Source organism: Eulemur rufifrons, chromosome 15, assembly GCF_041146395.1.
Source record: "Eulemur rufifrons isolate Redbay chromosome 15, OSU_ERuf_1, whole genome shotgun sequence".
Classification (NCBI taxonomy): Eukaryota; Metazoa; Chordata; class Mammalia; order Primates; family Lemuridae; genus Eulemur; species Eulemur rufifrons.
Window position 1 is genome coordinate 71,937,414 of NC_090997.1, and position 13,171 is coordinate 71,950,584.

At 32.9% G+C, this 13,171-nt stretch overlaps 1 non-coding gene across 1 annotated transcript; it reads left to right on the top strand.

The window, feature by feature from the left end:
* Nucleotides 1-3,484: 3,484 nt before the first annotated feature.
* LOC138396213 (small nucleolar RNA U13) lies at nucleotides 3,485-3,591 on the top strand. The gene has a single exon (XR_011235677.1). It is a non-coding gene; the product is annotated as a small nucleolar RNA U13 (small nucleolar RNA).
* The last annotated feature ends 9,580 nt before the right edge of the window (nucleotides 3,592-13,171 follow it).

The following is a 13,171-nucleotide window of genomic DNA, read 5'->3' on the forward strand; positions in this document are numbered from 1 at the left end:
CACAATGAGTGCATTGCGCACTGTTTGGGGAGTGGTAACACTTGAAGGTGCTGACTCGGGAAAGGGGGGGTGGGGAAAAAATATGAAACTATTGTTTTTAACTTGCACTGTTCACTTAATAATTTATCATGAATAAAAAAAAAAAAGAAAAAAAAAAGAAGTTGAAAACAGACACACGAAGTCTGCTTTTGCCAAAAAAAAAAAAAAAAAAAAAAAAAAAAAAGAAAAGAGGAGAAGAGAAAGAAAAGAATAAAGAGAAGAAGAAAGGAAGACACAAATAAAAAACTCTAAGATTTAGCTGAATGTGATTTAAGAGCAAGCTCTGTTATCACCCTCCTTCATTAATTTTTGTTGTTGTTTTGATCTTAACCAAGTGTTTAGTGGAAGGTGACTTGAATAAATTTTGAAAAAAAAAAAATCCTAACTCTGATGTGCTTTTTTCTGTGAATTCATTGTTGTCTTCTTTCTTAATTATACAAGAAATACATGAATCCACTCTATCTATAAAATGTTCAAATAACATACACACATTCCAAAACATAACACTCCACTACTTGCTATTTCCATCTGTTTCCAATTCTTCCTCACTATTAACAGATTTTTCCCAATGCTTTAATATAAATATAAAAATACATACACAGGAATATATGTCTTTTACAAAAATGAGATTTTGTTATGTGTCTTGTTCCAGAGCTTAGTTTTTTTACACTTTGCTAATCTTCCTAAATTTTGGGGGCAAGTACTACAGTATACCAGACTATAATTAACTGACAGTTTGTATGATCTAACTCCAAAAAGCTGAAATGATAAAGACATAAAAGTCATCATAGTTTTAACCATCCAAATTTTCTTTCCTCACACTGTTATTCTGGTGTGAATATTCTCTTGCTTCATTCACATTTATTTCTATGGGTCTTTTCTACCCTGGGAAATTTCCCTCTATTGTTGCAAAGTGAACAGTTTTCCTAGTGCCTCTGTGCTAAATAAATGGGGACTATGTCCCTAGGAAGATAGGTACTTTTTGTGTGTGTTTTATCAACCTTCCTCCAGGGATAGAGGTTGCAGATCAGAATCTGGGGAGGTACATAGAAGGCCTGAGTGACTAGAAAATAATGATCATCTTGTCTCATTGCTAGGGTGTGTATTTAAGCATTATATTAATTTTATTCTGAAATTTCAAATAATGTTTAATGTGGTTGTAAGATTTATACATTAATCAAAGAATGAAATTACCTAAAACACTGAGAAATACTGTTTCAGAGAGATTAGCAAACCTGAGTATTGGCAGCAAATGCAAAATTGTTGGGCTTTGTACATTGCCAGTGCTCTGCCAATAGTTCTTGGTTTTACACATTTTTTATTAGCCACATTCTGAATTATTAGGTTATTAAATATGTAATGTCCAATCTCCTTAAATACTAAGTTTCACAGTTGATATCTCTGACATTTCACTTTGACACTTCTTGTTTTGTTTGTTTATTTGTTTTTTTGTTGTGTTTATATTGTGAAGGTATATCCTCATTCTTTCAAATGCATGTTTTGCCTTGTGATTATCTTTCAATTTTTTTAGAGCAATTTTTGTGAAATCGTGGATAAGTCAAAAATTCATGTTATTTTTGAATATGAATTTCGTTGTGGAACCAATGCAGTACAGACAGCTGGAAATATCAACAAGCTATTGGGAAGGATGTGGCTAATGAATGCACAGTACATTGAAGGTTTGAGAAGTTCCGTTCTGGTGATTTTAATCTTGAAAATGAGCCATGTGGATGACCTGAGATTAAGGTGGATAATGATGAGCTGAAAGATGTAGTGGAAGCAAATCCATCTCAATCTACTCCTGAATTAGCAGCAAGGTTTGACGTAATTGTTACAATAACATTGGACCATTTGAAACAAATCAGCAAGGTAAAGAAGCTGGATAGGTGGGTACCAAATGAATTAAATGAGCATCAGCAGAGAAATGTCTTAAAGTTTGCCTTTCTTTGCTGTGATGACATAAAGACAAACCATTCCTACACGGTATTGTTACATGTGATGAAAAACGGAGTCTTTTTGACAATCACAAGCATTTGACACAATGATTGGACAAATATGAAGCTTTGGACTGCTGAAACACAGTACAAAACTGAATATTTAACAAAAAGAGCTAATGGTATCTGTTTGGTGGTCCAATGCTGGTACTATCCAATACAGCTTCATGAAACCTGGTCAATTACAGCAGATGTCTACTGCAACCAATTGGGTGAAATGATGAGGATGCTTAAGCAGCCAAGACTGGTGAATAGAGACAGGTCAATCCTCTTGTAAGACCACATGTCACAAAAAACAATGCTGCTCAAACTACAGAAGCTGAACTTGCAAACTCTCTGTTATCCACCATATTCACCAGACCTTGCACCAACTGACTACCACTTTTTCCAGATTTTGGACCACTTCTTGCAAGCAAAAATATTCAATTCTCAACAAACTGTGGAAAATGCCTTTGGTGACATGGCCACTCACTCTCCAGGCTTCTTCGCTGCTGGCATAAGCAAGCTCCTGTTAAGATGGCAAAACTGTGTTGATAGTTTAGACACGTACTTTGATTAATTGTACAGCTTTTTGTTTGAGATATAATAAACTTTTGATTCAAAATCAGAATTTCATATTTAATAACCTAATAGTTGAGAGGAAGTGGATTTTAATGGTGACTTTCAGTGTTCACTTGCAAAGAAGACTTTTAATCTATCAGAGACCCACGTTGCTTCTGGTCTTGAATTTACACGCTTTCTAAAGAGAGTGTATAGAGCAATGACTCAGTGCATGAATAATCAGACATTGTAAGTCAAATGGTCTGAGACTTAAATCCTAGCTCTTCCTCCTCCCAGCTGGGTAACCTTGTTTGTATTACCAAACATCTTTAACCTCAGTTTCCTCATGTGTGAAAGGGGATAACAAGGATACTTTCTTAGAGGGTAACTGGGCAGAATTTCACTAGTTAAGTCATTTAGCTTCCTTATCATCATGCCTGGCATGAAATGAACATGTAATAAACACAGTTATTGTTACTTCCATTTTTTCATATATTCTATTTTTAGTTTCCTTGTTTTCTTTCAATGAAGTGAAATTTCTTATAATTCATTAATATATTCTATTTTTAAAACTGTACTGCTGACATTCTAGAAATGTCATTTATTTAACACAAATATTTTTTTCTTACTCTTCCTTTTATGCTAGCTTCAGAGTTTTGTGTAACTGCTTTTTTATTTATCTGTGTGTTTTGCCAACACAAGTGTTTCACCAACACTTTTCCTAGATATAAAGTGATGATCACTCTGCTACAGTATTCAAGCATCAACATAGGTATATCACACACTCTTCCCATAGAAAAAACAAGAGAGAAATTACACATAGCAGTGAAAAAGTCTAACCTTTGAGAAAATGAATGAATCGAAATAAATGTTAAAAAAGTATGTTCAATGTATATATCAAAAACAAGGTGATCCTTTTGTGGTTCATAAGTGTGACAACTGAATTTTCATGTTCATGTGTGAGATGTATTTCCTTCAAACCTTGTTACGTCACATTACCCACATTACCTACCTGACATGAACTTAGAAGAACAAAAAGAAGCAAGGATAGTTACAGAAGAAATGCATATGATATCGTAGAGTGAGAAAAGTAACAGGAATATCTGCGACAGGACATTCTTGAGAAATACACTGCAGTAAGCCAGGCTTAAAGATTTATGCAATCTCTGATCTTGTGTGGTATGGGGGCAATAAGAAGTACATGGCCAAAACTTTTCCCTCAATAGCCTGTCACGATGCCTGAAATGCCACCATTGGAAAGTTTATATCTGTGTTCTTTATTAAAATCAATGTTCGGGGAAAAGAACACATAAGTTATTAACAGTTTTTAAGTAAGAAAAATGATTAAAGCTGTGTTATAGCAAGGCAGTCTGGGTAAGACAAATAGGCTAGATGTCTAAAAAAGAAAGGGAGAATTTCTGATGTGGTCAGTTATGTGTGTATATAAGAAGTAGAACTAAAAACATAGATGAAGGAAATGATTATATCTAAGATTAAAGTGAAAACATCCCAAACAGGCAGAATTGTTTTCTGTCTTCACTTAGGAAAATGACCTACAAGCCACTGTTATACCTGAGTCTCCAGAAGACAACTATAACATCATCTGTATTCAATAATAAAAGAAAATCTCAGAGACTCAAGGGTTGGGTAACCTTGCAAGCACTGTCACAGCTATGGGCTCCCTGATTTATGGCAATGTTAGGAATTTGGTCTTCTCCTTCCTAAAGTACTGCAACATGCTGTAAAAGGGCATTCTGAATCACAAGGCATAAAACAGTACATCGAGGGAGGGATATTCTGAGTCAGAAATAATGGTGATAAATCAGGAACAGTAAATGTGGCTATATGGTTTTATTTTGTTAAATAAAGTCTTTTTCTACACTTTTTAGTATACTCTGTTGGAAACTAAATCCATGACAGTTACATACAAGTAATTCTCTCAAAAATGATACATTATGCTGCACTCTAATATTAGAGAAAAAAGTAAATATTTTCAAGGGAGATATATATATATATATATATATCATTCATTTCTTTGATAAATTTAGAGTTTATTCATATTTTTTAAATTAACTATAGTTTACCTATAAATATATAAAGATGTAAATAAGCCCCATTTTAATTATTAATGCTTAGTGGCCCTGTGTGTGTTTGTATGTGTATGTTTTAATTTTTAAATCCAAAAGAAAAACACTAATTTAGTACAGGAAGTTCTGAGTACAATCATTGAATCAATCAGACATGAATGTTAATACTTTCTTCAAAAAACATTCTGTAATATCTTGATTAGAACTGAATCAATCTTAAAATTGTTCCCTTACTGTTTCTTGGATTTCTGGGCAGTTCAATAGATTCAGTCACATAAATAGTTACTGGTAAACATTTGTAAAATTTTTAACTCAAATAAACATGGAGTACATATTGTCATCTGTGTTGTCATTTGTTTCATCCTAGGGTAGACCCTTGGGTGACAGGTCTTTAAAATTTACTCTTTTGAGTACTTTTAAGTGACCTGAAAGTCCATGATGTAAAATAATTTTTAGTTTGTCTATTGCACAAGTTACCATGTCTTAGCTTTAACTGACCTAAGCCAAATGGTACTGTGGCTTCATGTGTTCTTAGCTGTAACTCACATGTTTGATATCTATATGTGAACAACCACCCTCTTTCACCAAAGTAATTATTCAACAAGTAGAAGCCAACTGCTAGCACTTGTGAGGGTAATAAAGAGAATGGAAAGGGAGTAATTAATTCTTAGTCTTCAGTTGGAGTTTTGAAATAAATAAGAAATTAGAATTTTGGATGACACTTTACCTGTTTATTATTTTACTATTATAATACATACTCTGTACCAAAAAAAAAAGAAAGCAAAAAGTGATTTGCAAAACTGGTTCAGTGTTCCAACTGGTGCATAGCTGTCCATCAATTCAGTTGTTCTCAATTCAGAGAGAAAACTAAAATCAAAATGAAAAATATTATTTTATGGTGCAAGGATGTACAAAGTTATCAGTGATTCTCAATAGAAAAGTTATTCACATGAAAAGCTTTTAAAATATGTTCACATTTGTGATTTTGAGGCATCATGAAGGAATCTAATTGATGTATCTTTCACAAATGTTAATGTTACCAAAAAACTGTGTTCTTTCCTGCTTTATATCAGCCACAAAGGGAGAACATCCAATTGATAAGGCATTCGGATTCTTTACTCTTTGGCCAAAGAACGGAGAAGGGTGAGCTTCTGCTCTAAAGGCACCCTCTACCTGAGCAAAGGGAGATGTGAGTGTTTAAAGAGTTAGATACAGGAAGGACAAGGTGTGTAAGCATGTACAGGGTGGAGTTTCAGAGACGCAGACACAGTGCATGTACATGCTTTTTCAGACATCACATGTACAGAAAAAGGCAGTGAGTCGCACCTAGGTAAGTGACTATTTAGTATTATAATGATATGTTAATGAGTTAAAGGTGACTGGAGGTTGCCTGCTCTGGTCTGCACCAGCTTTGGACAGGTCTGGACCTTTGGCATCGGGCAGGGGGTCACGGGACTATTTGTAGCATTTGGGCCTTCTGGTTCTTGAGTAGCTGTGCTTCTAGACAATGAATACTAAAGAAAAACTGTTAATAGAAGGAAAGAAAAGAGAAGAAAGAAAACAGTTAAAGATTTTTTTTTTTTTTCTTATTTTTCCGCCCAACAGTTAAAGATTTTCCATTCGCTTTACCAGGGTCATCCTGCTGACATCGATATGAAAATAGTCATTTCCTTTATATTTGAAGAAAGTGTGGCACAAGTAAAGATTATGCCCTGAAGAATTGGATAAACTCAAATTTTATTCCAAGTATCATTTTTTATTAGTCATGGGCAGTTACCTAACGTCTTTAAGTCCTACTTTCCCCATCCACAAATGGGACTTAAGGGTGGTGTGAGTATTAAATGAGGTAGTGCTTGCATAGTGCCCACACATGGAAGCATTCAATACATACTTTTTTAAAAAAGGCAAATGGTATCTGATCTAAGATGTTTTTCTAGTGGAAATAATGATTCTGTATTAATACCTATCAGTATATATTTGTGGCACATCTTAAATTGTAGGTAAAGTTTCTGGTCATAAATCAAGTATAGAGTCTTATCTTCAAAAGTAACCGATTCATCAACTACTCCTTGATAACACTTTTAAGTAAAAACTTAATCATCCAGATAAACCAATGTTTACAAAGATTTTTAAAAAGCAGTTAAAATTAATTCATAAAATAAACATATATTTTAGTTCAAATTCCCAAGTCTAATTATTTATTCACTTAAATATAGGAAACCACATAATCAGAATTTTGATCAAAATCCACAAAAATGAATTTTTGTGTCTGCTTTACATATATAAAATGAAAGCTTCATATTCAAATACACATAAAATAAAAATATTATTTTATATCTGTACACTTTAAAATGGATTACTGTAATTATTTATTTAGGAACTGAAACTTAGGGAATACATTAGTAACAGAGGATAAGAGAAAATTCAATTAATGGACCGATTTTTTAATAATTATCCTATCACTTTTTTTTTTTTTTTTTTTGGACAGGTCTCACCTTATTGCCCAGGGTAGAGTGCAATCATAGTTCACTGCTGTCTCAAAGTCCTGGGCTCAAATGATCCTTCCACCTCAGCCTCCCAAGTAGCTGGGACTACAGTCACACGCCACCACAACCACTCAATTTTTTGTTTCATAGAGATGGAGTCACCATACGTTGCCTAGGCTGGTTTCAAACTCCTGATCTCAAGCGATCCTCCTGCCTCCCAAAGTGCTGAGATTATAGGCATGAGCCACTGTCCCAGCCTGCTATCACTTTTGATATTAGCATTTATACCAAAAGTGCATTTGATCTTCAATCATTACAAAAAAAAATATATGTTACTTTTTACTAAACCATATAAGGAATATTTTTAATTATGATTTTACTCTATAGTATTTACCTTACTATAAATAACAAATCTTAACTTCATGCCTTACTTTTTCAAGAATTTTTAAAACCACCTGCTAAAAAGAACTTACTTTGCAGAAAAGTTGCAAAGGAAAAAAAAAAAAAAGAAAAAGAACTTCCTAGCTCAAGGTGCTCATTAAAATTATTTTCCCCCAGTTATTAGTAAATCACTTGCTTTTCTTTGTAGTCCATTTTCAAAAGTTGACATTTATCATCCTTTTAAGAAAATAGATAACAAAAAAGAGATACAGATCATATTTCCATGAACTCTCCATGACATGATTTATCAACATGAATCCTTCAGGGAACCAATAGGAGGTGACAGAGAAGTAGGGAGGGATTGGCACTTTGCTAAGTCCTAGAATAGGGACCCCTTAAAAGAATTAAATCTAGAGATAAACTAAAATTATGTATTGTGCATCCTAATCTATATTCAGAATAACCTTTTAGTACAAAATCAAAAGGAGGCTCTGAACTGAGACTATGCCAACTAAATAAGCTTTTGTTGCATATACTGTAAAAGGATATTAAAAACATCTCTGCTAGTCAGGTTGAAAACAAAAGTTGCTAAAATGAGCAAAGTTTCAATGTCCTCTCTTTGGAATATTCAAGTGACACAAATTATTGCATAAACACAAAAATATCTTTGATCACATTACTGGACACATTATTTTTAAACTGTTGTAAGCAATTTTATTAGTTTTTCAAAATATATCTTAATACTTTGAAGTTATATTTTAAACCAATCCTCAATTATAATTTGCTAATGTGGTCTTACTTTTCAATACATGTTATTGATAATATTTAATTTCAACCTAATACCTTATGCCAGTAATAATTAAGACAAAGTTCAAAAATAGATTTATAAGCTAAATGTTGGCTACTGTTTGAAATTAATGAGTTTACTGATAATCTAGCTTCTTCCCAAAAGCATTTGTGATGGCCTAGGTACAATAAAACTAGAAACAGCAATAGAAAACTAAAAATTAAAACTCAAAGGAATGACTGACTTAGGAAAACTATAGAAATTAAGCTCAAAAGTAAATTCTGAAACTCTTACTAAGAAAAGTGAAAAGAGCAAAGGTTGGGTTACTTATCAGTAACAACTGGGGGAGAAGAGTCTTAATTGCTATCACGAAAGTGAGAAAACAGTTTGCATATGTTCAATGAATTTGAAAAATCAGAAAATAAAGTGTTACATGATATGCGTATAAGTTTTACTAAATATATTACAAAGCATATTTCATGAGGCAATTCTATGGGGTACAGCTGAAATAAGTAGAGAAGGAGAGGGTCTAGAGATAGAACATTTCAAGTCTTTAAGAATAATTAAAAGTTGACATATTGTTTCAAGTTTGACAAGGGATAGATGGTAAACAATCTCCCAAGAACCTAAGGAGCAAGTATTCTATGTATTATTTGAAAGAAAATGTGTCAGATAGCAAGTATATGGACATTCCTGGTAAGGTCTTATTGTAAAAAATAATTTTTAATTATGATAAGTGCCCATTTTAATTCTTGTCTAAGTGTATGGCTACATGGAGGTAGGCTGCAAGAACTCTTTTAGACAGAGCTATATTTTTTCCCTGCAAAGTAATTACATCTGTTCATATTGTCAATTAAAATGTCAAAGATCTATATGTTAATATGAACAAAATAACTTTGAATGATCATTTTTAATGAAAGAAATTATCAAATGTCATCTCTACCTCTGAGAAAACAAAATATGGGTTTGTAACATCTGGACACTTATTATCTTTCTTTCTTTAACACAAAAGACATAATGTCTTTTCTAGTTGAGACCAATCTTTTCACATGTGCCAATGGATCCTATTTTCTCCCACGTTCTCCAACACTATACTCCATCAATTTATTTTTTCTCTTCTACATCATCCTTTTATTTTTTGCTGGTTCTAATAGCTTTAAACTATTCAACATATTCTAGTTTCTCTAATATTATTTTTAATTTTTTTTTTTTATTTACCCACATCTCCCTTCAGTTAGAGGTGTCTACTTTCTTTTTGTAGGCAGGTTTGAGTTTGGTGTTGGAAAAATAAGGAGCAAATTGATCTAAAAACTTCTATTTTTATCTACAAATTCAGGAAAGGATGAATGGGTCAGGATGTTTGAAACAGTTGATACGTTTGGAATAATCATCATGGAGACAGGAAATGAGTTTACTACAGATGCATATTAAGGTTGTTGAGCTATTAGAGTGCCCATACCTGGTATCAGCCTTCTCATTCTAATTATTTATCTGTTGAGATATTAATGTGTTTGGTAAAGAATAAGACAAATGAAAACATTCCATTTAACAAAAATGCAACTTTGTAAAAATTAATTCTTAAAGTTGTGATTTCAATAAATAACGTTGTATTAGTCTGCTCTGGCTGCCATAACAAAATACCACAGATTAGGTGGCTTAACCAACAGACATTTATTTTCTCACAGTTCTAGAGGCCAGAAGTGCATGGTCAAGGTACTGGAAAATTTGGTTTCTGGTGAGGACTCTCTTCCTGGCTTATAGACAGGCACCTTCTGGCTTTGGCTTCACATGGCCTTTCCTCTGTGCTCATGCAGTGAGCTCTGTGGTGTCTATTCCTCTTCTGTGATGTCTATAGGACATCAACTCTGTCAGACTAGGGCCCACCTTTATAACATTTTTAAACCCTAATTACCTCTCTAAAAGCCCTTTCTATAATAAAAATATAGTCACTGTTGAAGTTAGGGCTTCACCATATAAAGTTTGAAGTGACACAATTCAGTCTATAACAATCTTGAAGCTGTTTTAACTTATATTTGTACATTTGAATATATTTAAATATTAACCAAATAGTTATTACTGACAAACTATTGATTTCTGAATATTATATGAATAACTGGAGTAAATATACCTTCACTATCTTACTTCTATATGAACATTACAAATGTAAATTAGATTCTTGTGTAATTAGATCATTTTAAAATATGTGATTTTCCATTCAAAATGCAACAACATGTTTTCTGGGTTGAGATGTGGTCTCACTCACAGAATAATCACTAAGAGAAAGAAAACACAGTACAGGTAGATTTTGGATGAAATGTAGAGGTGTAAAAAAGACAGTTATTTGTAGGATCTATACAGAGTTCCAAACCCTGATTCCAATCTATTTCTGATATGAATCCCAGCCCTTGGAGCTCATATAATCCTTCCATAAATGCTCTTTTTTAGTTAAGTTTACTAAAAGTCTTCTTATTACTTGCAGTGTAGATTTCTAAGTCATTTGCACAGGCAAGATTTTCAAAAGAGTAGTTTCTACAAGCTGTCTCCACTTACCTCAAACCATTCAAAAGACTACAATCTACATTTTACTTATATCACTCAAGCAAAATAAAGATCAAATGGTGCATCATTTACTATACTCCATCAATGATTCAAAATCATGTCACATTATAATTTGCTTCATAAGTAGACCATTAACATTCTTGCACAGGCTTTTACTTAGAGTTTCTCCACACTGGCCTTTCTTCTGTTCCTAAAACATGTCAAGCATGTTCCTTTCTGAAGCTCTGAGGAGGAATGCTCTCCTCATTTACACCCATGAACCCCAGCTACATACACATAAGCACACAAGTACTGTTTGTTGTCTTGACATGGTAAATAACCATTCACCCTGTAGTTCCTAGTTTTAGTATCACCCCTGCATTGACACTTTGATTTCACCCATGTAAGTTAAGTTCCCTTCTTTTACTCTAATAACATGCTATACTTCCTCATAGAAATGATCACAATTTGTAATTGTGATGTAATTGTTTAAAGTTTGTCTAAACCTCTATCCACCCATCACTCTTTAAAAAGTAAATATGCCCTGAGAAAAGATGCTATGTCTATTTTATTAACAGTATATAACACACATTTCCCATAACTTATGCCTAATAAATGGCAATACTTTCTAATTTAAGCACTAGATCTATATATATTCAGCCAAGATTTTTTTAGTACCCATACTATTCTTTGGCTATACAGAGGACATTTGGAGATGTTACCTTAATTCTTTCAAATATGTAATTCCCAGAGCCTGAATGGAAAACAGTTTTTCTTATATGTCAATGTTCATCTATTAGTATTGTCTGTCTAGAATGTTGCCTTAAGACAGAATCTGAGGCTAGGTTCACTAGAAAACAGTAATGAGACAGATAAATCCTCTCTGCCACAGACAAAGAAGTTGGTAGAGTATAGCTCTTGATTTTTATGTTTGATATCGTTGACTTAGTAAAAATATATCACCCAGGGTGCTACCTACCTACGTAGTTGAGTAATTGTCTTATTTGAATTACTATTAAGTTTGTGTTCCAAAAAATCATCTTATTTTACTGGGTTGAAGAAAATACAGGCATGCAATTAAATTTCAAGCTTAGTCCAAATTTTTAAAGGCTGAATCCATTCAAAAATGTCTCTTTGAGGAAATCAGTGGGTGGATCACAGTGCGAATATCATATTACTAAATCAAAGCTCAGAAGAACTTAATATCATCTCTAAGTCTGGCTTGTATGCAAGTATATTAACCTTACTGGTTTTGTTTGCCAATCTGGAAAATGAAGATTATACCATCTTAATGAGTAAATATTAAATTAAATTATAAAATATTTTCAAAGTTGTACTTAATTATATTTGTATAAAAACAAATATTTATTATTATTGGCTTTAATTTTTGTGTGATGGAATGGTGAGTGGTAAAACATCAAAAGGTGATATTTTAAATACAGTTTCTAAAAATATATTTATAACTAATTTGATTTGAAACAGTAATGCATGTCAATAAAGAAAGAACATGGTTGCAGAAAGGAACTTAATAGTCACATTTAGAATTAATATTACTTAACTCTTGGGAAGTAGAACTCAATAATTCAGGTTTCATAATGTAAACATTTTGGCATTTCATTTACTTTCTGAGTAAAAACAGCTGGCAAAACAATAAAAGTACAAGATTATTTGCAAATTAGTTTTGGGGTTAATTCTCCAAATGGCTCTAGGACAGAAGCAAATGTTTCAATCTGTTGTCTGTTACTTGGAATTGGTATTTATCTTCTTGGTAAAAAATATAATAATAACTTTTTAAGGTAAGATCTAATTGGAGGTCATTATTATGATTTGTGATACAAATAAACAACATCAAGAAAGTAAGCAAACACAATAATACAGTCAGCCTTACTCCCACGTTATACTCTAACAATTAACAATATCTGCACTCCTTCCTTAATGTCGGATAACAGCATCCCACTTTCTATCTATAATTCTTATGTTTCTAGGTTCCTTTAGTGCTCCACTCCAAATACGTTTTTAAAATCCTCCCTATGACCTATAATAAATTGATTATATAAACTTCTATCATCCTCATTTCCCCATTTTACTCATTATCCAGATTAGAGTCCATGTTTCTTCATTAAAATCCCTTGCATATATTTTAAAGGCTTTGATTGTACCAAGCAAAATCTCAATGCTGGTAATCCAGTTTACTGTCTACTCCATACATGCTTGCACCATGCAGCCACAGTGACGGGGGAAAAAACACACAATGCTGGCCGTTTACCCTTTAGATTTATAGCCATAAACCTCAGGTAGGCCCTAGTGCAGTAACTAATC